The 24,450-nt window shown below is 39.9% G+C and overlaps 1 protein-coding gene across 2 annotated transcripts in view; it reads right to left on the reverse strand.

The window, feature by feature from the left end:
• DAAM1 (dishevelled associated activator of morphogenesis 1) overlaps window positions 1-24,450 on the reverse strand; it is a 427,341-nt gene that overhangs the window by 274,868 nt on the left and 128,023 nt on the right. The gene's annotated exons all lie outside the window — the stretch shown is intronic.

Raw genomic sequence — 24,450 nt, forward strand, 5'->3', positions numbered from 1 at the left:
GTCTGAATTTCCAATGAGTAGCAGATATGTTTTGACAAATTTCAAAGTTAGTTAAATTTTCTTCCCCCTGTATCAAGTAACAGCCAAAGGCCAATCACAAACATGCATATACGTATAGTCTGTAAAGCTTTGCACATGCACAGTAGAGGCTGGTCGCATAGAAAATGAGCTTATAAAAGATTTGTGCAAATTCAGATAATGGCAGTAAAAGTTGTTTAAAAAGTGTGTGCTCTATCTGAATCCTGAAAGATGAATTTTGAGTTTAGCGTTCCTTTAAAGGGACATAAAACCCAATTTTTTTCCTTTTATGATTCAGAACATGCAATTTTAAACAACTTTCCAATGTACGTCTATTAACAAGTTTTTTTTTCATTTCTTGTTATCCTTTGTTGAACAGCAGGAAGATAAGTTCAGGAGCGTGCACATGTTTGCAGCAGTTTTGCAACATTGTTATACATTAGCAAGAGCACTAGATGGCAGCACTATTTCCTGTCATGTAGTGCTAATGTTATACATCAGCAAGAGCCCTAGATGGCAGCACTATTTCCTGTCATGTAGTACTAATGTTATACATCAGCAAGAGCACTAGATGGCAGCACTATTTCCTGTCATGTAGTACTAATAATATACATTAGCAAGAGCACTAGATGGCAGCACTATTTCCTGTCATGTAGTACTAATGTTATACATTAGCAAGAGCACTAGATCGCAGCACTATTTACTGTCATGTAGTACTAATGTTATACATTAGCAAGAGAACTAGATGGCAGCACTATTTCCTGTCATGTAGTACTAATGTTATACATTAGCAAGAGCACTAGATGGCAGCACTATTTCCTGTCATGTAGTACTAATGTTATACATTAGCAGGAGCACTAGATGGCAGCGCTATTTACTGTCACGTAGTACTAATGTTATACATTAGCAAGAGCACTAGAGGGCAGCACTATTTCCTGTCATGTAGTACTAATGTTATACATTAGCAGGAACACTAGATGGCAGCATTATTTCCTGTCATGTAGTACAAATGTTATACATTAGCAAGAGCACTAGAGGGCAGCATTATTTCCTGTCATGTAGTACTAATGTTATACATTAGCAGGAGCACTAGATCGCAGCATTATTTCCTGTCATGTAGTACTAATGTTATACATTAGCAAGAGCACTAGATGGCAGCACTATTTCCTGTCATGTAGTACTAATGTTATACATCAGCAAGAGCACTAGATGGCAGCAGTATTTCCTGTCATGCAGTAATGTTATACATTAGCAAGAGCACTAGATGGCAGCACTATTTCCTGTCATGCAGTAATGTTATACATCAGCAAGAGCACTAGATGGCAGCACTATTTCCTGTCATGCAGTAATGTTATACATTAGCAAGAGCACTAGATCGCAGCATTATTTACTGTCATGTAGTACTAATGTTATACATTAGCAAGAGCACTAGATGGCAGCACTATTTCCTGTCATGTAGTACTAATGTTATACATTAGCAAGAGCACTAGATGGCAGCACTATTTACTGTCATGTAGTACTAATGTTATACATTAGCAAGAGCACTAGATGGCAGCACTATTTCCTGTCATGTAGTAATAATGTTATACATTAGCAAGAGCACTAGATGGCAGCACTATTTCCTGTCATGTAGTAATAATGTTATACATTAGCAGGAGCACTAGATGGTAGCATTATTTCCTGTCATGTAGTACTAATGTTATACATTAGCAAGAGCACTAGATGGCAGCATTATTTCCTATCATGTAGTACTAATGTTATACATTAGCAAGAGCACTAGATGGCAGCACTATTTCCTGTCATGTAGTGCCCAGACATGCACGCTACTTATCTAGATATCTCTACAACCAAGAATAACATGAGAATGAAGCAAAATTTGATAATAGAAGTAAACTAGAAACTTTAAAACTGTATTCTCTATCTGAATCATGAATGAAAAATGTTCAGTTTCACGTCCCCTTAATTATAAAATCTATTATAAAACACCACCACATGCTAACCATTGTTGGTTTCATACCCCTTTAAATATAAAATCTATTATAAAACACCACCACATGCTAACCATTGTTGGGTTTCATGTCCCTTTAAATATAAAATCTATTATAAAACACCACCACATGCTAACCATTGTTGGGTTTCATGTCCCTTTAAATATAAAATCTATTATAAAACACCACCACATGCTAACCATTGTTGGGTTTCATGTCCCTTTAAATATAAAATCTATTATAAAACACCACCACATGCTAACCATTGTTGGGTTTCATGTCCCTTTAAATATAAAATCTATTATAAAACACCACCACATGCTAACCATTGTTGGGTTTCATGTCCCTTTAAATATAAAATCTATTATAAAACACCACCACATGCTAACCATTGTTGGGTTTCATGTCCCTTTAAATATAAAATCTATTATAAAACACCACCACATGCTAACCATTGTTCGGTTTCATGTCCCTTTAAATATAAAATCTATTATAAAACACCACCACATGCTAACCATTGTTCGGTTTCATACCCCTTTAAAAATATAAAATCTATTATAAAACACCACCACATGCTAACCATTGTTGGGTTTCATGTCCCTTTAAATATAAAATCTATTATAAAACACCACCACATGCTAACCATTGTTGGGTTTCATGTCCCTTTAAATATAAAATCTATTATAAAACACCACCACATGCTAACCATTGTTGGGTTTCATGTCCCTTTAAATATAAAATCTATTATAAAACACCACCACATGCTAACCATTGTTGGGTTTCATGTCCCTTTAAATATAAAATCTATTATAAAACACCACCACATGCTAACCATTGTTGGGTTTCATGTCCCTTTAAATATAAAATCTATTATAAAACACCACCACATGCTAACCATTGTTCGGTTTCATGTCCCTTTAAATATAAAATCTATTATAAAACACCACCACATGCTAACCATTGTTGGGTTTCATACCCCTTTAAATATAAAATCTATTATAAAACACCACCACATGCTAACCATTGTTGGGTTTCATGTCCCTTTAAATATAAAATCTATTATAAAACACCACCACATGCTAACCATTGTTGGGTTTCATACCCCTTTAAATATAAAATCTATTATAAAACACCACCACATGCTAACCATTGTTGGGTTTCATGTCCCTTTAAATATAAAATCTATTATAAAACACCACCACATGCAAACCATTGTTGTTTTACAGGTTAATACAACACAGTGAAACAATTAATCTTTCAGAGGCTCATACATCATAAGTTTAGTAAGAAAAAATCCACATTACCTCTAAATATGGACATGTAATTCACACTCACGTTAGATAGAGCTGTGTTCTTAGAAGGCTATGGAATTATATTTTTTTTCGTGGGAATGTTTACATTTCCTTTCTGCAGTGCTGGGCTACATTCTGTCACTGCTGTAAAAATACCTTCATCTTGCAATACATAGCAGGTACTTGTTCCCTAAACCAACAACCCTTCCTTTCATATCCTTAACACTTTGGATTAGTGCAACAAAATGTTCTAACGTGTTATATACAAGCACTAGTGAAATACAAGGTTCTGTGTGTTTAAAGGGACACTAAATACAAATTGTAAACTACATGATTATGAACCTTCATATACAAGAATCATTTTGCAATGAAAAATGCAGTTTGTTTTGTCAAATGAGTATATTGTTTTAGGTTTATTGTTTCCACTGATTTCCCTGTCCCCCAGAACAAAAGAACCGCTGCTAACCAATCACAAAATAACATTCAGATATAGCACAAACTCTTTAAACACACAAAGATGAACAGTGGCACTACTTAGACTTTTCCTCTTGTAATAAATCAAAATCAGAGGTAAGAGTAAGATTAATTTTACTATATGTTAGAGGAAATGGTGCTTGTGCACAAATATAAATATATACACAAAAGAAGAATGGTATAAAGGATACCAGACTACCTAAAGTATGCACTTACAGCACTCTAGGTCTGAACTAAAGATTGGGATTCCGTAACAGGATATTAAAATATAACTTTTATTGGTATTAAAGTTAAAAAACCAAAATTTGTTTGGTTGATACACACACGATTAAAATTTGCTCCAGTGCTTGAATCAGTATAATAAGTTTCACATTAGATCACTATTCATGATAATTCGGCCTGAATAAATTCACTAGTTATAGTGATCTAAATAGTTCAATGAATTAACTTGCTAATGGTTACCAACAGAGTGTTCATCTGAATAGTAGAGCTATCAAAAGATAAAGCCCAATCGGGCGAAACGCGTCAGGGGAGAGTGTTGAACTCGTTCACGCTCTATTCTTTATGTCTTTTAAACTAGCCCAGTATCGCTAAAATCATGTGGAGCAAAGGGTTACCGCCATTATAGAGCTTTAACTTTGATATTTGACCTATCTGGTCAGGGTACCTAATAGGGACCGGTACATGGTGCTTATAGAAAAATCTTTCATACTATATATACAATAACGAGTTAACACCACACAGCCTGGGTTGTGCCAGACTTTATTCCATTAATAGCTAATTAAGTTTCTTTAAAAATTACTTGCCACATTGTGGATATTACCATAATAACTGGGTTGTGCCAGTTTTAACTTAAACTAACTAACTAGTGTGTGAATGTGCGTGTATTGTAAGACCTTACAAACTTTGATATTTGACCTATCTGGTCAGAGTACCTAATAGGGACCGGTACATGGTGCTTATAGAAAAATCTTTCATACTATATATACAATAACGAGTTAACACCATACAGCCTGGGTTGTGCCAGACTTTATTCCATTAATAGCTAACTAAGTTTCTTTAAAAATTACTTGCCACATTGTGGATATTACCATAATAACTGGGTTGTGCCAGTTTTAACTTAAACTAACTAATTAGTGTGTGAATGTGCGTGTATTGTAACACCTTATAAATGTATGAGTGCGGTTGAAACTACCTGATAGTGACAGTATTAGCTGTATCACACAGCGCCTAAACCGAAACATATATATCAAACTGCAACTTAACCTTGACCAGAATTTATTTATATATAAGCTCTACTATTCAGATGAACACTCTGTTGGTAACCATTAGCAAGTTAATTCATTGAACTATTTAGATCACTATAACTAGTGAATTTATTCAGGCCGAATTATCATGAATAGTGATCTAATGTGAAACTTATTATACTGATTCAAGCACTGGAGCAAATTTTAATCGTGTGTGTATCAACCAAACAAATTTTGGTTTTTTAACTTTAATACCAATAAAAGTTATATTTTAATATCCTGTTACGGAATCCCAATCTTTAGTTCAGACCTAGAGTGCTGTAAGTGCATACTTTAGGTAGTCTGGTATCCTTTATACCATTCTTCTTTTGTGTATATAGCACAAACTCTGTTTGCACATGTGCAGACTGGGGTAGCCTACACTCTTGTATTCCCTTAAAGGGACCCTCCAGCCAAAATTTGAATCCACATTGATCTATTTCAGTTTCGATAGAAGACATTGTGTAATATAAATGTATTAGCAAAAATGCTTCTAATAAAAGCTATAGCCGTTTCAAAAATGTATTTAAGTATGGACTGTGCACCAGAATTTTAAACCCAGAACATCTGGTAATGACTCATTTTGTTAATTGCTGACATGATACAAGCCCCACTGGCACACTGATCAGCTGCAGTATTTAAATGCTGCTGAACTGAGAATATCTAGCTATGCTTCACATGTACGTGCAGATAAAAATATTAACACTAAGACAATGATAGCTTTTGCTAGAAGCATTTTTGCTGATTCATGTTTATTGCAAATGTTTCTATTCAAAGATGTAATTCACCTATGTGCATTTATATTTTTAACGGAATGTCCCTTTAAGGATGTTTGCAATAGTAACCAAGTTAAATCAGTGCTAAAGAATGAGTTGCCTATCATGATTATTGATGTAAAACTGATAATCCACCCTTCAAAAGCATGTGACACCACAGAAACTTAGGGAGAGAGGGAAAAGTAAACAAAAGCTCACATAAATTGGCTAAAAGTATTAACCCAAAGCCTCCCTGGGAGAAAGTGAAACACACACATTTTTTAGATGTATTTTACCACAAAAAGCTGCACAACAATGAATGCATATTGCAATAAAGGTTTCACTTGCAATAATGAAACATTGTATATATTGTTGAAATAGGAAGTTTAATGGTCTTTTAACCATTTCACAGGGGTTACACATAAAGCCAGCTCAAGAGCAGCATTGCATTACTGGGAATTAGCTGAAAACGTGCATAGTCACCAATCAGCAGCTAGCTCCCAGTAGTGATTCAGTGCCTCTGAGCCTACCTTGGTATGCTTTTCAACAAAGGATACCAAGAGAACAAGAGTCAATTTGATCATATTTAATTTTTAACTTTCACGTCCCCTTTAACCGTCTGCTTCACCTACAATTGATAAAGCCAAGATTTTGGATATATTTGAAATGAGTAGAATTCTGTGACGTGTTGGTAACTCACATTTGGTTCAGCTATGTACTTTATGGGACAACATTTTTTTTATAATCAGATATTGAAGAAACTAACAGAAAAAAATATTAAGTGGAATATGTTCAATAAAACGGTAAAGACAGAACAACATACCATATATTGTTTTGTAAATAACACTGGTACCACATAATAATAATCTGTATTAATAATAATAAATAATCATTATTATATAGAATTCTTTAAGTGAATCTCTTCTCACTGAAATAATTCTGGCTGTCCCGCTGTGTAATCCTTAAAGGGGTAGTAAAGTCAAAATTAAACTTTCATGTTTTTCACTATCCAATTTTCCTGTATTATCTAATCTGCTTTGTTCTTTTAGTATCATTTGTTGAAGAGCATATCAAGGTAGGCTCAGGAGCAGCAATGCACTAATGGGATCTAGCTGGTGATTGGTGGCTACTCATACTGTATATGCATCTTGCCATTGGCTCAGCAGATATGTTCAGCTAGCTCCCAGTAGTGCACTGCTACTAAAGATACCAAAAGAGTTAAGCAAATTTGATAAAAGTTGTTCAAAATTGTATGTTCTGTCTGAATCTTTATTGTCAATTTAAAATGAGATTGAAGGTAATGCCTACTCTGAGCATGTGCATCTAAGGAAGTGAAGAACAAGCCCGAGAAATGGCACAGTAGGTCACAGGGGGAAACTCCTTCCACTGCACGTACCTAAGCCTAGCTAACAACCTCAGAAGTAGGTCTAAGTTTTATCATTTGCACATGAGGCACAGCTTCAGATTAAAAACAAAAAACAACATTTCAAAAGGTTAAAAAATAATAATAATAAAAAAAATAACCAAACACAGATTCCAACAATTCACACCCTTAAGATATTAAAATTCCTAGGAGGGGAATTTATAGGGGCAAGCTTAATAAATGAAAAGACAGTATGTAGAATGTTACCAAAGTTCGCTCCTCGTGGAAAGAAAGCAATTATCCGACAGTGTAAGTCTGTGACGTAATGTGTGCTTTAGACAAAGGCCGCTCCACTTGAACCCGGTGTAAGGGTAATCTACAGGAATGATAAAAGAAAGAGGGCGCCTCATAGTGTAATAAGTCTCCAATGGGTCTGTAAGCATGAATGGTAGACGGCTTACCAGATAGAGTTGCACCGTACTGTGACCGGTGCCAGCGAGCAGGCTAGCACTCAGCAGTGGCTAGTACACTGTTCTAGATGTCTTTGATCAATGTTGTCAGCCAAAATCCAATGTTGGATGTACTTCAGAAAGGAGTGGAATATTCCTCTGTATCCACCAATAAGGTCATTGTCAGGACAAACAAAAGGACAACTTTCAATATTAAATATGGTAAAAACAACACTTTAATCTTTATAGCAACGCTTTTCTCGACCAAAACAGGTCGTTTCTTCAAGCAATAAAACGGAAGAAACGCCCTGTTTTGGTTGAGAAACGCGTTGTTTTTACCATATTTAATATCGAAAGTTGTCCTTTTGTTTGTCCTGACACTGACCTTATTGGTGGATACTGAGGAATATTCCACTCCTTTCTGAAATACATCCAACATTGGATTTTGGCTGACAACATCGATCGGGGACATCTAGAACAGTGTACTAACCACTGCTGAGTGCTAGCCTGCTCGCTGGCACCGGTCACAGTACGGTGCAACTCTATCTGGTAAGCCTTCTACCATTCATGCTTACAGACCCATTGGGGACTATTACACTATGAGGCGCCCTCTTTTTCTTTTATAATTCACATACTTGATAAGGCCCTGCATACCTTTTCAGGCATGCCTTGTAAACAAGCTAGTTTGCTATCGCTTTAAGCAGGAAGTGCATATTTGTACACAAGTTGCTTACTGGCCAATAACAAAACATCCCACACACCAAAATCAAAAAAGTTTTTTTTTTTTCAGCACAGGTTCATTTAAAAATAATAACTTAAATGTAATGTCCCTATAAATCATCCCTCCTGTAATTGCAGGTAATTTCCCCACCGCTAAGGTATACTAAACACACTCATTTGCAAGAAGGAAAAAAGCAGTGATGGAATTGCTTAGAATTGGAGTATAATTAGGTTTCCGAGTCAGCATCTCTTTAACACTGCAGAATAAGCTGTTTTTATTTTGACTCACAACTGGCTTTGATCTGGGCCCATGTGTGGGAAAATATATTTAACCCACTGAGTGCCAAAATGGTATATAATAGCTTGTGGCTCTCCCTAGCATTTAAGTGGATAAGCAACATTCAATCTTCACTTTTAGGGACCACTTAGAGATACACAGGGAAAGGTTCAGCCACTAATCTGCAGTGAATTTGTACACTCGTTTATCCAAGCTGGGTATATTTTGTCATTGTACGAAGATGGCTGTTGTCTTTACAGTGAAGCACACTCCAGCTAACGCTCTCATTCACACATGTACAGGCCTGTGACATCCCGAAGAAGGGCATAGGCACCTATTATAAAGGGACACTGTACACTAGATTTTTCTTTGAATAAATGTTTTGTAGATAATTCAATTATATAACCCATCTGGGAGTGTTTTTGTAAAAAAGTTTTGCTGATTTTTAAATAACATTGTGCTGATTTTCAGACTCCTAACCAAGCCCCAAAGTTTTAGATGTATACGGATGTCTACATATTCCTGCTTGCTCCCATTTGCCAATGGGTATTTTCATATGCAGGGGAGGGAGTGTCTGCTTTCTCTGCCTCTTTCACTGGGTGTCCCAGCCTAGCTTCATCAAAAGTGCTAAACTGGGAGCTTTTAAGTTTTTAAAATGTTTTATACTGGATTTTTATATAAGTAGCTGTGCATATTCTTCTTTATAGTACAGTCTATTAAGTATTACTGGAGACCAAAAGCTCAGCCTCACTCTTCACTGATGCATGCACACAACATACATTGTGCTGTACTGACACCTGGCACAAAAGATAGGAAAAGGGAAACATTATAGAAGGTAACACCGGTGAAAAAAAATTAATTAATTATAAAACACATAGTATATAAGAAAAAAAATAATCTTTACGTTCCTTGAGTAACTTTGTTCTTGTTTCAGAGAGTTGCAGCCTATAATTGTGACTGTGTGATGCAGAGATTTAGAATGACAGTTTAATAGTACACCGTACAAATCGTGTGGGTAATGAGAGGTGCCAAAATTACTAGTGTGCAACATAAGAAAACATTCATGTTTCAGATGTTAGAAAAACAAATTGTGTGTGAGACAGCACAAAGACGACAATTAACCTAGACGAGAAGGCGCAAGACTCTAGTCTGGTAGACAGTAATGCGTGCGAGATCTTGTGATAACTGAGGTGCTTTCAGGTAGCTTGACAGAATATTACTACAATATTATGGCCAAAAACGGAACTGTAGACATTAGTATGCCTTGCCAATAAACAAAGGGCTAGATTACAAGTGAAACTCTATCTCTCCCACACTAACTCTGCTAGAAGTAAGCTTTTTGCGCGCATTAAGTAGCACACGTATTACAAGTTGGAAATGACAAGTATTTGCTTGCGTGCTAACCCGAAGCACACAAAAAGCCCAAGTTAGAATATCCTGACCGCATTAGGGTATTCCCCCATAGACTTCAATGGAGCGTGAAAACTGGAAAAAAACAAATTATATATATCACTATAGTTTGTTAGTCAGGGGTTATGTCCTCTTAGATGATACGCCTATCCTAAATATCATATTTAATGTTCCTTTTTCCTAATTATTACTCTATCTATTACTGAACACACTAGTTAAAGGGACAGTCAAGTCCAAAAAAACTTTCATTATTCAAATAGGGCATGTCATTTTAAACAACTTTCCAATTTACTTTTATCACCAATTTTGCTTTATTCTCTTGGTATTCTTAGTTGAAAGCTAAATCTAGGAGGTTCATATGCTAATTTTTTAGACCTTGAAAGCCACCTCTAACCTAAATTCATTTTGAAAGTTTTTCACCACTAGAGGGCGTTAGTTCATGTGTTTCATATAGATAACATTGAGCTCATGCATGTGAATTTACCGAGGAGTGAGCACTGAAAAAATTTCAAAAATGCAAGTCTGTCAAAAGAACTGAAATAAGGGGGCAGTCTGCAGAGGCTTAGATACAAGATAATTACATAGGTAAAAAGTGTATTAATATAACTGTATTGGTTATGCAAAACTGGGGAATGGGTAATTAACGCATTATCTATCTTTCAAAAACAACAAAAATTCTGGTGTTGACTGTCCCTTTAATATATAGAAACTGTTCATATACCGTTCCTGTTGTCTGATCTCAGGATACTTTGCCTATATTTTATCTTTTCCACCATGTAACATTACATATTGAAATACAGGCCTACTTTGGTTCTGCAACCATATAATCATAACTTTGTTTCATTGACTCAATGAACATCAGAACTTGCTTTAATGTCCTTATGCTTATCCTAGAGAAATATTCTATACGCACATTTGAAGTGTACTGACCTTGTGTTTGTGCCTCTGTATTAGGCCTCAATACAATCTGGTGTCTGGTGCTACAGAGGGGTGCTGACAATGTTCTGCATTACTACAGGAAAGGCTTTTATTAAGCAGCAAATATGGCCACATACTGATAAATGCACCCAGATGCTGAACATCTTTCATTTGTGCCTTGGTATCTCGTGTGAAGTAGCTGAACGTGGGGTAAAAGATGCTATCTGGAATTTATTTTATTGCACAAGTTTATAGCTGCTTTTAAAGAAAACCTCTTCCACATGTAGCACAATTCTAGTCGACCCTGGCTGCGACAACTCGGATTTGGCACAGTTTTATGCTTATAAGCTGGCAACAGACACCCGTTAAATTACTTATTAATATAACAGATATATTAAAAAAAAAAGGTTTATCCCCCACTAAGTCACAAGAACCATAACTGTATTAAATGGGTCTGTAAAATCTGTACCCTAGAAAGCAGCAATAAAAAGGGACATAAGGGATATCAGAAGACTTTTCGGTGGGCTTTGCAAAAGCATTCAAATACTTCAGCCAAGTGTGTATACACCGAGATGTTTTCTGCAACTGTTTTATAGCCAAACTCCCAGCACCATATGTCTTTTTTAAGAGGAATCAATCAAGAGTCACAAGCTTCAACAGTGGCAAGTTTTGGAACAATTACACTTTTGGGAGTTTGTGCATACCCAATGCACTCTGGAGGGGAAAGATGGGCCTTAGCGTAGTCTGAGAACCCCTCTCATAGTACCTTCATTCTTCACCCACCTCCAGCAGAGGCAAAGACTAGACTAGTTACCATTGAGGTGGGAGAGGTTTTATAGGGCTCTTGAAGTTTGGGAATCTTTGCCTCCTTCTAGTGGTCAGGAAGAGTAATTCCCAGGAGTGATGGTTTGTGGACTTTCACCACCTGTATGAAAGAAATGTGCCTTGATTTGTCACTCCTTATTTGATCACCTCTGCTAAGGGCAACTAGAGGCAGATATGTATTAGCTTTAGGCTTGTAAAGCTTGCCATGTGTATTTACAGTTCTTAGAATTGGGGAAAACCTACAATTATCAGAATTAAATTTACAGGGAAAAAGCAAAAAAATGAAAAAATAATAATACTGAAAGCATACGCTAAGGTTTTTACGATACATTGCATACTTTTATCTTTTACATCCCTTAAAGGGACAGTCTAGTCGAAATTAAACTTTCATAATTCAGATAGGTAGGCTCATATGCTAATTTATAAGCTCTTGATGGCCGCCTCTTATCTGAATGAATTTGACAGTTTTTCAAAGCTAAATATGTGTGGCCATATAGATAAGGCCGGACAGATAGCTCAGCATGCTAAGGCACTGTGGCTGAGCTCTGTAGCAACCCAAGGGTTGCAGGTTCAATCCCCGGTGAGGTCCAATCCGCCTTACCTGATAAATGTATTTCATTTTTGACATGATGAGTCCACGGATCATCTTAATTAGTAATGGGATATTCACCTCCTGGTCAGCAGGAGGAGGCAAAGAGCACCACAGCAGAGCTGTTAAATAGCTCCTCCCTTCCCTCCCACTACATTCATTCGACCGAAGTTAGAAAGAGAAAGGAAAAGCCAAGATGCAGGTGTCTGAAGTTTACAACAACCCACAACCTGTCTTACAAGAAACAGGGCAGGCCGTGGACTCATCGTGTCAAAAAAGAAAAATTTATCAGGTAAGCATACATTTTCTTTTCTTTTTTAAGACATGATGAGTCCACGGATCATCTTAATTACTAATGGGATCCAATACCCAAGCTAGAGTACACAGATGATACGGGAGGGACAAGACAGGAAACCTAAATGGAAGGCACCACTGCTTGAAGAACCTGTCTCCCAAAAACAACCTCAGCCGAGGTAAAAGTATCAAATATGTAAAAACTTTGAAAAAGTGTGAAGAGAAGACCAGGTTGCAGCCTTGCAAATCTGTTCCAGGAAAGCTACATTTTCGTATGCCCATGAATAAGCAACAGCCCGCATGTAAAGAGCCGTAACCCTCTTGGGAGACCACTGTCCAGCAGTCTCATATGCAAAACGTATGGTACTCTGCAGACAAAAACAAAGTCCTAGGTCGCCTGCAGATAAAACCTTAAAGCACAGACCACGTTAAAATGGTGCAGAATCCGTTCCTTCTAAGAAGAATGATTAGAATACGAAGAACGAACAACAATCCTCTGATCAATGTTCCGATCAGAAAACCTTAGGAAGAAATCCTAATTTAGTACGTAAAACTGCCTTATCTGAATGAGAAATAAAGTAAGGAGACACATACTGCAATGCCGAGAGCTCTGAAACTCAAAGAGCAGAAGAACTAAAACTTTCCAAGATAAAAACTTAATATCCAAGGAATACATAGGCTCAAATAAAGCCCGTTGAAGAACATATAGAACTACATTTCAGACTCCATGGAGGAGTAACTGGATTAAAACACAGGCCTGATCCTAAGCAAGGCCTGTCAAAAAGATTAGACATCTGTAGCAACTGCCAGACGTTTGAATAACAGAATGTATAGGATAGAGTTTAATTGACCCCTTAAGGAACGTTTCAATAAACCTTTCTCCAGACCTTTTGGAGAAAAGACCAAAATCTAGGAATCCCCCCTCAACTCCATGAGAAGCCCTTGGATTCACACCCATAGAAATCCTTCTAGTTACAGGCTTGAATCATGAGCCTGAATCATGGTCACTATGACCGATTCTGAAGAACCCCGCTCGAATAAAATTAAGCGATCAATCTCAAAATAGTCAGCTTCAGAGAAACTAGATTTGAATGAAGGAAGGAACCCAGAATTAGAAAGTCCTTCCTCAATAGAAACCACGGTGGCAGAAATGACAGAGTCCACCAAATCTGCATACCAAATCCTGCGAGGCCAAGCTGGTGCAAAAGGATCACCAACGCCTTATCCTGCCTGATTTAAAGAAAACTCCAAAGAGGAAGAGCAAACAAAGGATAGAGATATGCTAGACTGAAGGTCCAAAGTTCCGCCAAGACGGCTAACAGTAACACCGGAGAGCCTCAGGACCTCGACCCATACCTCGGAAGATTGGCATTCTGCCGAGATGCCATGAAATTCAAATCCGGCCGACCTCATTCGAGAATCAAGCGGATTGAGAAGCTGAAAAGTCTCCTTGTTCATGAAGTCCGCCTCCCAGAATCCACCCCTGGGATGTGGATTGTCGACAGACCTTGAGAATGGGCCACTGCCCACTGAATTAATTTGAATATATCTGTAAACACTAAAGACACTCCTCATTTCTCCATGATGAAACTGAAGAAATGTGTCCAACTGGAACCAGATAAACTGGACCGAGACTAACTGGGACCAGGCCAGAATACCATTGAAGATCGCTCTCAGCTTTTAAGAAAAACCTTGTCTCCTGCTCCAGTAATATTCGAGGAGACAATCCGTTCCATAGCCTAAGCAGTATAAACTGCCCATTTCTGAGAAGGAACCAAGCAGACGGGATGAAGTGCCATGTCTCTACCATCAGTCCGATACCTCCATGCACTGAGCCACTAATGGCAGAGTATAAGACTGAAGAAAAAGCAAAAATTTAATTTCCTGACTTTTGTTCAGTAAAAAAACTTAATGAATAGGGAATCTATTATGGTTCCCATGACAGTTACCGTTGTCCATCTGACTAAGTAACTCCTTACCAAGTCTACCTTGTAGAATATTGCTTGAAAAAATAGTGCCTGAACTAAGATTTAAAGAGTTCAAAGCCCTTTTCTAAGGAAAATGCCCATACAAATGCCCCTTTTGTATGTATGTATTGGGTACTTGTAAAGCACAGCTAAGCACCCGTAAGTGTCCCAAGACACTGTTCATTTTATCAATCTCAGAAGGATAAAAGACTGAGTGAACCTTGCCGGGGATCAAACCTGCAACCCTCGGGTTGCTACAGTGCTCAGCCATAGTGCATTAGCATACTGAGCTATCTGTCCAATCTCTAAGAAGGACACAAACGCCCATGACTGGGTTCGAACTCTAAACCAAGAGTTTTCAAGCCAGGCTTGCTAATGTAGAAAATTCTGGGAATTGTGGAAAGGTCAAAGCCACAATTGGGAGTATTTGCCTGAGAAAGTGGAAATGCAAGCACGCGTCGGATAAATCCACCCTCGGAAAATGACCTTGTGAAACAAAAGGAAAATTAAAGAACAGTTTCCACCTTGAAGGACGGTATACTTAGAAAATTGATTAGATCTATAATTTGATTAGACTCTAGAGATCTAAAATAGTACTGAAGGTTCCCTCCTTTTTTGAGAACCACTACCAGATTAGAAAAGAATCCCAGATTCCGTTCCTGAATCAGAACAGGAACTCACCGTTTATCAGTTAGGAGAGGTCTCATACCTAGCATAAGACCACCTAACCTCTTATCTGGCTCCAAACATTCTTGAAAACCAAAACCTTCTTCCTTCTCAGAGGAAGAAGAAGAAGGATTCCCTTAAAATCTTGAAATGGGCGAAAAAGTAATCTTAACCATAATGGGTGTCAATATGGTAAGCCTGAAATCTAGCTCCCTGCTAAATACTTGAAGTGAAGTATCCGTAAGAAAAGAGATGACCGACTTAAAGGCCTTTATTTTATCCTGGATATCTTCGAAGAGAATGTCTGTTCGAATGAAACCAGACAACGCAGAACCCATATGCTGCAGCATAAGAGAGAATGACAATAAGCTGCCATTATTAAGCAACCCCTAAAACTTCTTATCCTAGTATTATTATTATTATTATTAATATTATCGGTTATTTGTAGAGCGCCAACAGATTCCGCAGCGCTATAAACAAAGGGGGAGTACAACAAAACAATTATATGGTAGAGGGCCCTGCCAAGAGTTGCACTGTTGTAGTCAGCTCTTAAGAAGGTGATCCACAAACAGCTGGACTATTAGGCTTACATGCTAAGAGGGTTCAGGGGATTGCAGTGGAGGAGAAGAACTGGTATTAGGAAAGGTTAGCGTAGGTTGTATGCGTCCCTGAACAGTAGAGTCTTTAGGGAGCACTAGTATTCCCTATGGGAATAGTAGGACTTCCGCTAGCGTGGAAATTGTCCCTTCTACCCTGGTACCGAATTGACGGAACTCTCGAAAGAGTCCGCTATGGGAAAAATCTCCCCATTTGTTTAGCAAAAGTCTTGTTACGACTTAATATTGATAACCACCATGGTATCGTCGTCCTGAGTAGCCAAAACCTCCTGAAGTAACAGACGGAGGAGCTCTAGCTTAAACCTGAAAGATGCAACTTCAGTATCAGCAGGAGGAATTATACCGTCAAAAACTGAGATTTTATCCTCAGATATTACCGAAGTATCCCCTTCCTCACGTCTGAGACGGGACCTCTGAGATAGTAACAACTGTGACAGGAACCTCGCTCACTGAATGTTTACTTTTCCTCTTGCGCTCTCCCTGCAGCATGGGAAAAGCAGACAACGCACTAGAGACCATTTAGCAAAAAGGAAAGCGATGTCTAGCAAGGTAACTCCAGGAGGAGCCGTGGAGGAAACGCAGAACACTGGTTGAATGGACGCTAAGTTTTTAAGGACACTTTAGGAGAAAGCTGCAGAATGTATAGAACATTGTCATAATGCATCTTATCTGTTAACAGCATCTGAGACAATGTTGGCTCTGAAAAAGATGTTCATTACTGACCTGAAAAATACTCCATATACACAAGGAATAGAAAAGTCATTATTATCACATCATAATGAATATGTAATATCTTATATTCACATTTTAATGTAAAAAATTGAAAATCCTAATTAGAGTTACTGTGCCTTTAAATGTTAAAAGCAACGAGCTAACTCTGCTTAAACTTTATTTCATTAACATCCATGTTAATTTACATGTTGAAGGGCCTCCTGAACCATCTGCATTCACAGTCTGACCCGCAAAGATTGATGCTACTGTGTTATTAAAAATAATATTAAGTGCTTTATTCTTGCCAAAAAGAAAAATGTGTAACAAGTATTAACAATGGAACTACATATCCCCAGACCTCAGCTAAATCCTGCTGAGCCATCCGCTTGCCACCGGATGGGAAACTAAGTAGTCATCGAATTAGCATAATACCCATCTGGTTCTATATAAACACTTAAAAAATAGAATGTGAAGTCTCTCTGCTTGCGTGCCTAACGCAGCAGAGGAGACCCACCATCCGTATCAGATAAGCGCTGGAAAACGGCGCGCTGTAACTCCGCCCATCGTGGGCGTATTCATTACACTTCCCAGGCGGCAAATACTGTAACAAATATAATGAGAAGCCGCTCTGCATCAGATATGCACTGGACAACTACGCGCTGTAACTCCGCCCATCGTGGGCGTATTCATTACACTTCCCGGGCAGCAAATACTGTATCAAATATAATGAGAAGCCGCTCTGCATCAGATAAGCGCTGGACAACTGCGCGCTGTAAATCCGCCCATCGTGGGCGTACTCAATACACTTCCCGGGCGGCTTTAACAAAATGAATGCGAAGTGCCGTTGAAAAATAACTCCCATCTTGGCAGCATAGAAGAGTTAAAAATCACGGTCGGCTATACCACATACATAAGTCGTCGGTAGTAACCAAAATCACACTTTAAACTAAAAGCTGATAAGTAAAACCTCCCGGCCGGCTTGACTATGGACATAAGCCGTCAGGAGTAGTAACATAGTAGATGAGGTTGAAAAAAGTCCATCAAGTTCAACCTACACAAATCTAAAATATATAAAAAAAGCTCCAGTTAAGCTTATATAATCCCACTAAAAGGTGACCCATTTAATACTAGCAATCATATCCAGTAAATGCACAATAAACAAAGATAAGTTAAATCTCCCTGTCGGCTAGACTATGTACATAAGCCATCGGAAGTAGGTAAGTAAGTAGGTAAAAACTACCAATAATAAATCTGAGGGTTGCTTTTTAGAAACGATGAGCCCCAGACATAAATAAAAGAGCAATTTCTCCACGTCCCCAGTGTCTGCAGAAACTGCCCCATGAGTTATCCCTCCCAGGGATAATGTCCTCTTGTGTCCATGTATGAAATAAGGTGCTGATCTTTCTGTGGACAACCCCAGAAAATAAAAATTAGCACTTACCTGAGAAATCTGCCCGGCAGTAAGGCAGTCCACCCGGCTTGCGAGGTCCTCCCCTCACATTGGCCTATGGAAATAAAAAAGTATTTTTTGTCCCTCAAACTTTCACAAACAGGGCAGCATAAATGTATGGGAGGCTGATATGGACTACGGCTACACCCTAGAACAAAGCAGCACTCTCTGGCACTACTTTAAAAATAATAAACTCTTGATTGAAGAATCTAAACGTAGGCAAAGAGAATGACTGGAGTGGGAGGGAAGAGGCTATTTAACAACTCTGCTGTGGTGCTCTTTGCCGCCTCCTGCTGACCAGGAGGTAAATATCCCATTAGTAATTAAGATGATCCGTGGACTCATCGTGTCTTAAAAAAGAAATTATATTAATATAACTGCGTTGGCTGTGCATTACTAGGGAATGGGTAATAAAGGGATTATCTATCTTTTAAAAACAATACAAAATCTGGTGTAGACTACCCCTTTATAAATATTGGTGTGTCCTGTTTCTTTAAAGACTTATCAAAGTAAATAAAACACACTGTAGTAGGTCTCCCTTCAGCTCCCCTGTGGGAACGTTGTGTACTGTGCATTCTATAGATCACTATCTGCAGGTTTACACCAGATATCACTCTAAGGGATCTAAAACTCAGGTACAGGTTTAAATTAACCTTAGTGAAACAAAACTATAATAAACATTTAAATATTCATTTTGCTCGATTTTCCCACAGCGAATTCGGAGGAGTAAAACATAAATTATGCTTACCTGATCATTTCATTTTCTTCTAAAGGGAAGAGACCACAGCTGCATATTCATTACTTTTGGGAATTCAGAACCTGGCCACCAGGAGGAGGCAAAGACACCCCAGCCAAAGGCTTAAATACCTCCCCAACTTCCCTTATCCCCCAGTCATTCTGCCAAGGGAACAAGAAACAGTAGGAGAAATATCAGGGTGAAAAAGGTGCCCAAAGAACAAAACATTTACAGCCGCCTCATAGAGATAAAAATACGGGCGGGAGCTGTGGACTCTTCCCTTCAGAAGAAAATGAAATTATCAGGTAAGCATAATTTATGTGTTTTTCATCTTAAAAGGGAAGAGTCCACAGATGCATTCATTACTTTTGTGAAAACAATACCCAAGCTAGAGGACACTGAATGCAATAACGGGCGGGTACAAAAGGTTGGCCCCTTCGAAAGGCCACAGCCTGATTTACTCAACACCCAAAAAAGAAAAAAAAAATTTGTACAAATGACGCAGAGAAAAAAAAACAGCCCAGGTAACTGCACATCAGTTACACCACCAGCAAAGCCGAACTAGAGACCACTCAGACCTAGAGTCCGTCAGGTCCCAACAACCTCTGAAGCATCTGCCCCACAGGACACGACACCCAAGAAGGTACCCAGTTAAAGATAAGGACCGCATCTGCCCCCCAAAAGGAATCTGAGACCATGAAATCCAAAGGAACTTTTCTCACTCAACACCTAGAAGCAACCCATGGTTGTGTATACAAATGCAACGCTCAGGGAGACAAACTCCCTAGAACACAAGGACCCAAAAAGAAGAATCCATACACAGGGAACATGTCCTCAAAAGGACTTGAGAAACCCCTCATGTCCCCCAATCCCATACCATACCCTAAGGTACTCCAGGAAATTCATGAGTCCCCCGATGCTCCATAACATATCTAGATCTGTAGGCTAGATAGGCGGAGACAGCAGGAACAGGATAAATATCCCAGCAACTAGAACAGAGCTCTCCCAGAGAAACTCAAACCTTCCGAACAGGAACTCTCAAAGTTCAGCCTCTAAAAGGAAGGCTGACCCTAACGCTAACTCAACCTACTAAAGGCGCATTAAGCTAGTTAGCATCCAGACAAAAGCAAGTAGCTGAACTGGCTACATCATCACTAAGCAAATCGCTGTGGATGGTTCCAACTGTGACCCACCAAGGGCATACAGCCCACCGAATAGCGGCTCCAAGAAACGCACCCTCCAGACACCAGTAGAAAGGAGGACATACAAAGTTCTACCTCAAGGAAGGGCCAACAGCAGAACGGTCAACACTGCATAGAGTAATTGATCCCTAACCTTCCCTCCGGGATAACGGTCCCAGCCCAAAGGCTAGTCAAAAGACCCAAGCCAAGAGTCCCAGACTACAGGAAGAAGGATCAACGAGGAACAAAATCTCCTGTTAAAGCCCCCACAGGAGAAAACCCTCAGCCTCCTGCTGCAGGAATGGAGGAACCAGACACCACATCACAGCTCCCTTCCCAGAAACCTGAAACACAGGAAGGGAAAACACCACTGCTAGGCAGGACCAAGGACCCCCAGGACTTCATGATACTAAGGTAATTCTGAACCCGGAAAACCCAAACCCTACTCTGGAAGAGAAGGGAATGAACAACGAAAAAAAAAAACCTACCATAGGGGCAAGACCCCTCGGCCACATCGCCAACCCAGTTGAAAAGCACCTGGAGTCTACAGGAACATCGTAAATGCACCAGAAGACAGGTAGGAGTCCGTCAGAAAAAGGCCTAAAGCCAGAGCAACAGTCACAAAGGCATCTCTCCCAGAGCCAGCCCCTACTAAGGGGGCTCACGGACCACAACTTCAAGTGTGAACTGAAACGTCCACATCCATGAAGAGACGTGGACCAAGGCCAGGGTTCTCAACAATGGATGATGAAAAGATCCAATCTCCTAGAGAACCCTAAATTGCCTGCTGCAAGGAGGAGCCCACCTCTAAAGTCCGTAGACTTGGTAATCTAGATAGCCTTAAACCCAAGAGTCACAAAGGACTCCTGAACAGTCTGAGAATTGGCACCCAGTGCAATGGATCGCAGAAAATCTCGTAGGCAAGCGGCAACATGTGATACACACACAGGCAGGGTAACATCAATACCCGAAGGAAAATGATAATCCAGGGCCCTGTTCGCCATCTCAGAGAGGTAACGCAAGGCACCGCCCACGAAACTCCAAACGGAGTATCGAGGAAAAAGGAACCACTGTCTGACCCTCGAAGGGCGGCCCTCTGTACCCAACCTCGACACCGCTACTGACAAGCCCCAAGGCTAGCGTAACATCGAGAACACAACACACCCGAACGGCAAAGACCATAGTACGACCGATGGTATTATCTGGAATAGACAACAGTCAGAAAGCTTGAAGAGGCTATTATTCAAGGAAAACTACCTTGAGCGGACAAAACATTGGAGCTGTCCACTCCCACAGAAGGCAGGGAACCCCTACACACCACCTCCCAGAGTAACATGACTCAGAACACAGAAAAACATGCCCACACACCCGACCAGACAACCCCAACCCCCCAAAGTGGGGAAGGATGATGCTCTGGAGAAGTTGCATATAAACTACAGGCCTCATGCATTAGCAGGATCCGAGCCCAGAGTCTATAGATATAGGCCAAGAGACATCCTCAGCACCACGAAGGTGACATGAACCCTGGTAACAGCTGAAAAAGCGCCCGACCAGTACCAGCCTGGTATAAGGACACTTTGGTACTGTTCAAGGTCCAAGAAAATTTGTCCCGAAGGATCAATAAATTAACTAGAAAACGAAAATTCTAATATTTAACAAGTGCGCAACTCCCGAGGGAGTGCCCACGAGTCGCAAGCATCTGTTCCAGAGAAGAACATTCATGAAAACGAACTCTAACAGGCCTGAGCTTAAAAAAAAAAAATTTAATTAAACACAAACATCCGGATCACAAATAAAATGAAATGCAGCACCCATTGGGTGAACGCCCAAGGTGAATGAGAACGACAACAGGACCAGCCGAGTAGAGGCCCTATTCACCCAAGCTCAGAAATGGAATAAAAAAACAAAACAAATAAAAAATAAAATGAAAACAATAAGGAGATTTACTCCATCCCCTAACGCCATATCCATCTTGCCATCCAACTACTAAGGCCTCGGATCCATCTGCCCACTAGGACTGGGATCCTCTAACATGTCTTAAAAGAACCCGAAGGCGAGCCAGCCTATAACGGAAGGCAAAAATCATCCCTCGCCGGAGCTACTGGAGATCTCGGCTCCAAGATTGGGGCCCCTGAAGCCTCAGGGGCTGACGTTTCCCCAGAAGGCCGAACTGAATCGGGTGATCCCACGCTCGATGGACCTAGGTTAACGAAGCACGGACAGTATCAGAGAAATACTTCACTTGGGAGATATAAATAAGACAGGGCCATAGAAATGGCCATGCAGAACCATGCTGTAACCTCCGGCGGAAACAAGCCTGACAAAAGGAAACAATGGCCATGCAGAACCGTGCCGTAATCTCCGGCAGAAACAGGCCTGACAAAAGGATTGCACATCTGATACTTCCGCCAGACGCTTATGAAGCAAAACAGATAACACAGAAATCTGACCCTTCATGGTACTAACTGTCAAGCCTTTCTCCAGACCTTCCTGGAGAAACGAGAAAATTCTAGTAATCCTGATTACTCCAAGAGAAGCCCTAGACTTTTCTAGTAACAGGCTTGCAAGCCTGAATCAAGGTCTCAATGACCGATTCCGAAAAACCATGCATAGACAGAACTAAGCATTCAATCTCCAAGCAGTCAGCTTCAGAGACACGAGATTTGGATGAAGGAAGGGACCCTGAAGTAGAAGGGTCTTTTCTCAGAGTCTCCAAGGTGGTAGAGAAGACATCTCCACTAGATCTGCATACCAGATCCTGCGAGGCCACCAGGGGCTATTAGAATCACCAACGCTCTCTCCTGTTTGATACAAGCAATGACTCATGGAAGGAGAGCAAACGGAGGAAACAGGTATGCCAGCCTGAAATCCCAAGGGACCGACAGAGCATCTACCAGAACGGCCTGTGGATCCCATGACCTTGAACCATACCTTGGAAGCTTGGCATTTTGCCGAGACGCCATCAGATACAACTCCAGAATCCCCCATTTGAGGGTTAAGCTGAAGATTCCCACTCCCCGGGATGAAAAACATAATTTATGCTTACCTGATAAATTTATTTCTCTTGTAGTGTATCCAGTCCACGGATCATCCATTACTTGTGGGATATTCTCCTTCCCAACAGGAAGTTGCAAGAGGATCACCCACAGCAGAGCTGCTATATAGCTCCTCCCCCAGCTGTCATATCCAGTCATTCGACCAAAAACAAACAGAGAAAGGAGAAACCATAGGGTGCAGTGGTGACTGTAGTTTAATTAAAATTTAGACCTGCCTTAAAAGGACAGGGCGGGCCGTGGACTGGATACACTACAAGAGAAATAAATTTATCAGGTAAGCATAAATTATGTTTTCTCTTGTTAAGTGTATCCAGTCCACGGATCATCCATTACTTGTGGGATACCAATACCAAAGCTAAAGTACACGGATGATGGGAGGGACAAGGCAGGATTAAGCGGAAGGAACCACTGCCTGAAGAACCTTTCTCCCAAAAACAGCCTCCGAAGAAGCAAAAGTATCAAATTTGGAAAAGGTGTGAAGCGAAGACCAAGTCGCGGCCTTGCAAATCTGTTCAACAGAGGCCTCATTTTTAAAGGCCCAGGTGGAAGCCACAGCTCTAGTAGAATGAGCTGTAATCCTTTCAGGGGGCTGCTGTCCAGCAGTCTCATAGGCTAGGCGTATTACGCTCCGAAGCCAAAAGGAAAGAGAGGTTGCCGAAGCTTTTTGACCTCTCCTTTGTCCAGAGTAAACGACAAACCGGGAAGATGTTTGACGAAAATCCTTAGTAGCTTGTAAGTAAAACTTCAAGGCACGGACTACGTCCAGATTATGTAAAAGACGTTCCTTCTTTGAAGAAGGATTAGGACACAATGATGGAACAACAATCTCTTGATTGATATTCTTGTTAGAAACCACCTTAGGTAAAAACCCAGGTTTGGTACGCAGAACTACCTTATCTGCATGAAAAATCAGATAAGGAGAATCACATTGTAAGGCAGATAGCTCAGAGACTCTCCGAGCCGAGGAAATAGCCATCAAAAACAGAACTTTCCAAGAAAAAAGTTTAATATCAATGGAATGAAGGGGTTCAAACGGAACTCCTTGAAGAACCTTAAGAACCAAGTTTAAGCTCCACGGGGGAGCAACAGGTTTAAACACAGGCTTAATTCTAACCAAAGCCTGGCAAAATGCCTGGACGTCTGGAACCTCTGCCAGACGCTTGTGCAATGGAATAGACAGAGCAGAAATCTGTCCCTTTAAGGAACTAGCTGATAATCCTTTGTCCAAGCACTCTTGGAGAAAGGACAATATTCTAGGAATCCTAACCTTACTCCATGAGTAATTCTTGGATTCACACCAATAAAGATATTTACTCCATATCTTGTGGTAGATTTTCCTGGTAACAGGCTTTCGTGCCTGTATTAAAGTATCAATGACTGACTCGGAGAAGCCACGCTTTGATAGAAT

The sequence above is a fragment of the Bombina bombina genome, chromosome 1 (genome assembly GCF_027579735.1).
Source record: "Bombina bombina isolate aBomBom1 chromosome 1, aBomBom1.pri, whole genome shotgun sequence".
NCBI lineage: Eukaryota > Metazoa > Chordata > Amphibia > Anura > Bombinatoridae > Bombina > Bombina bombina.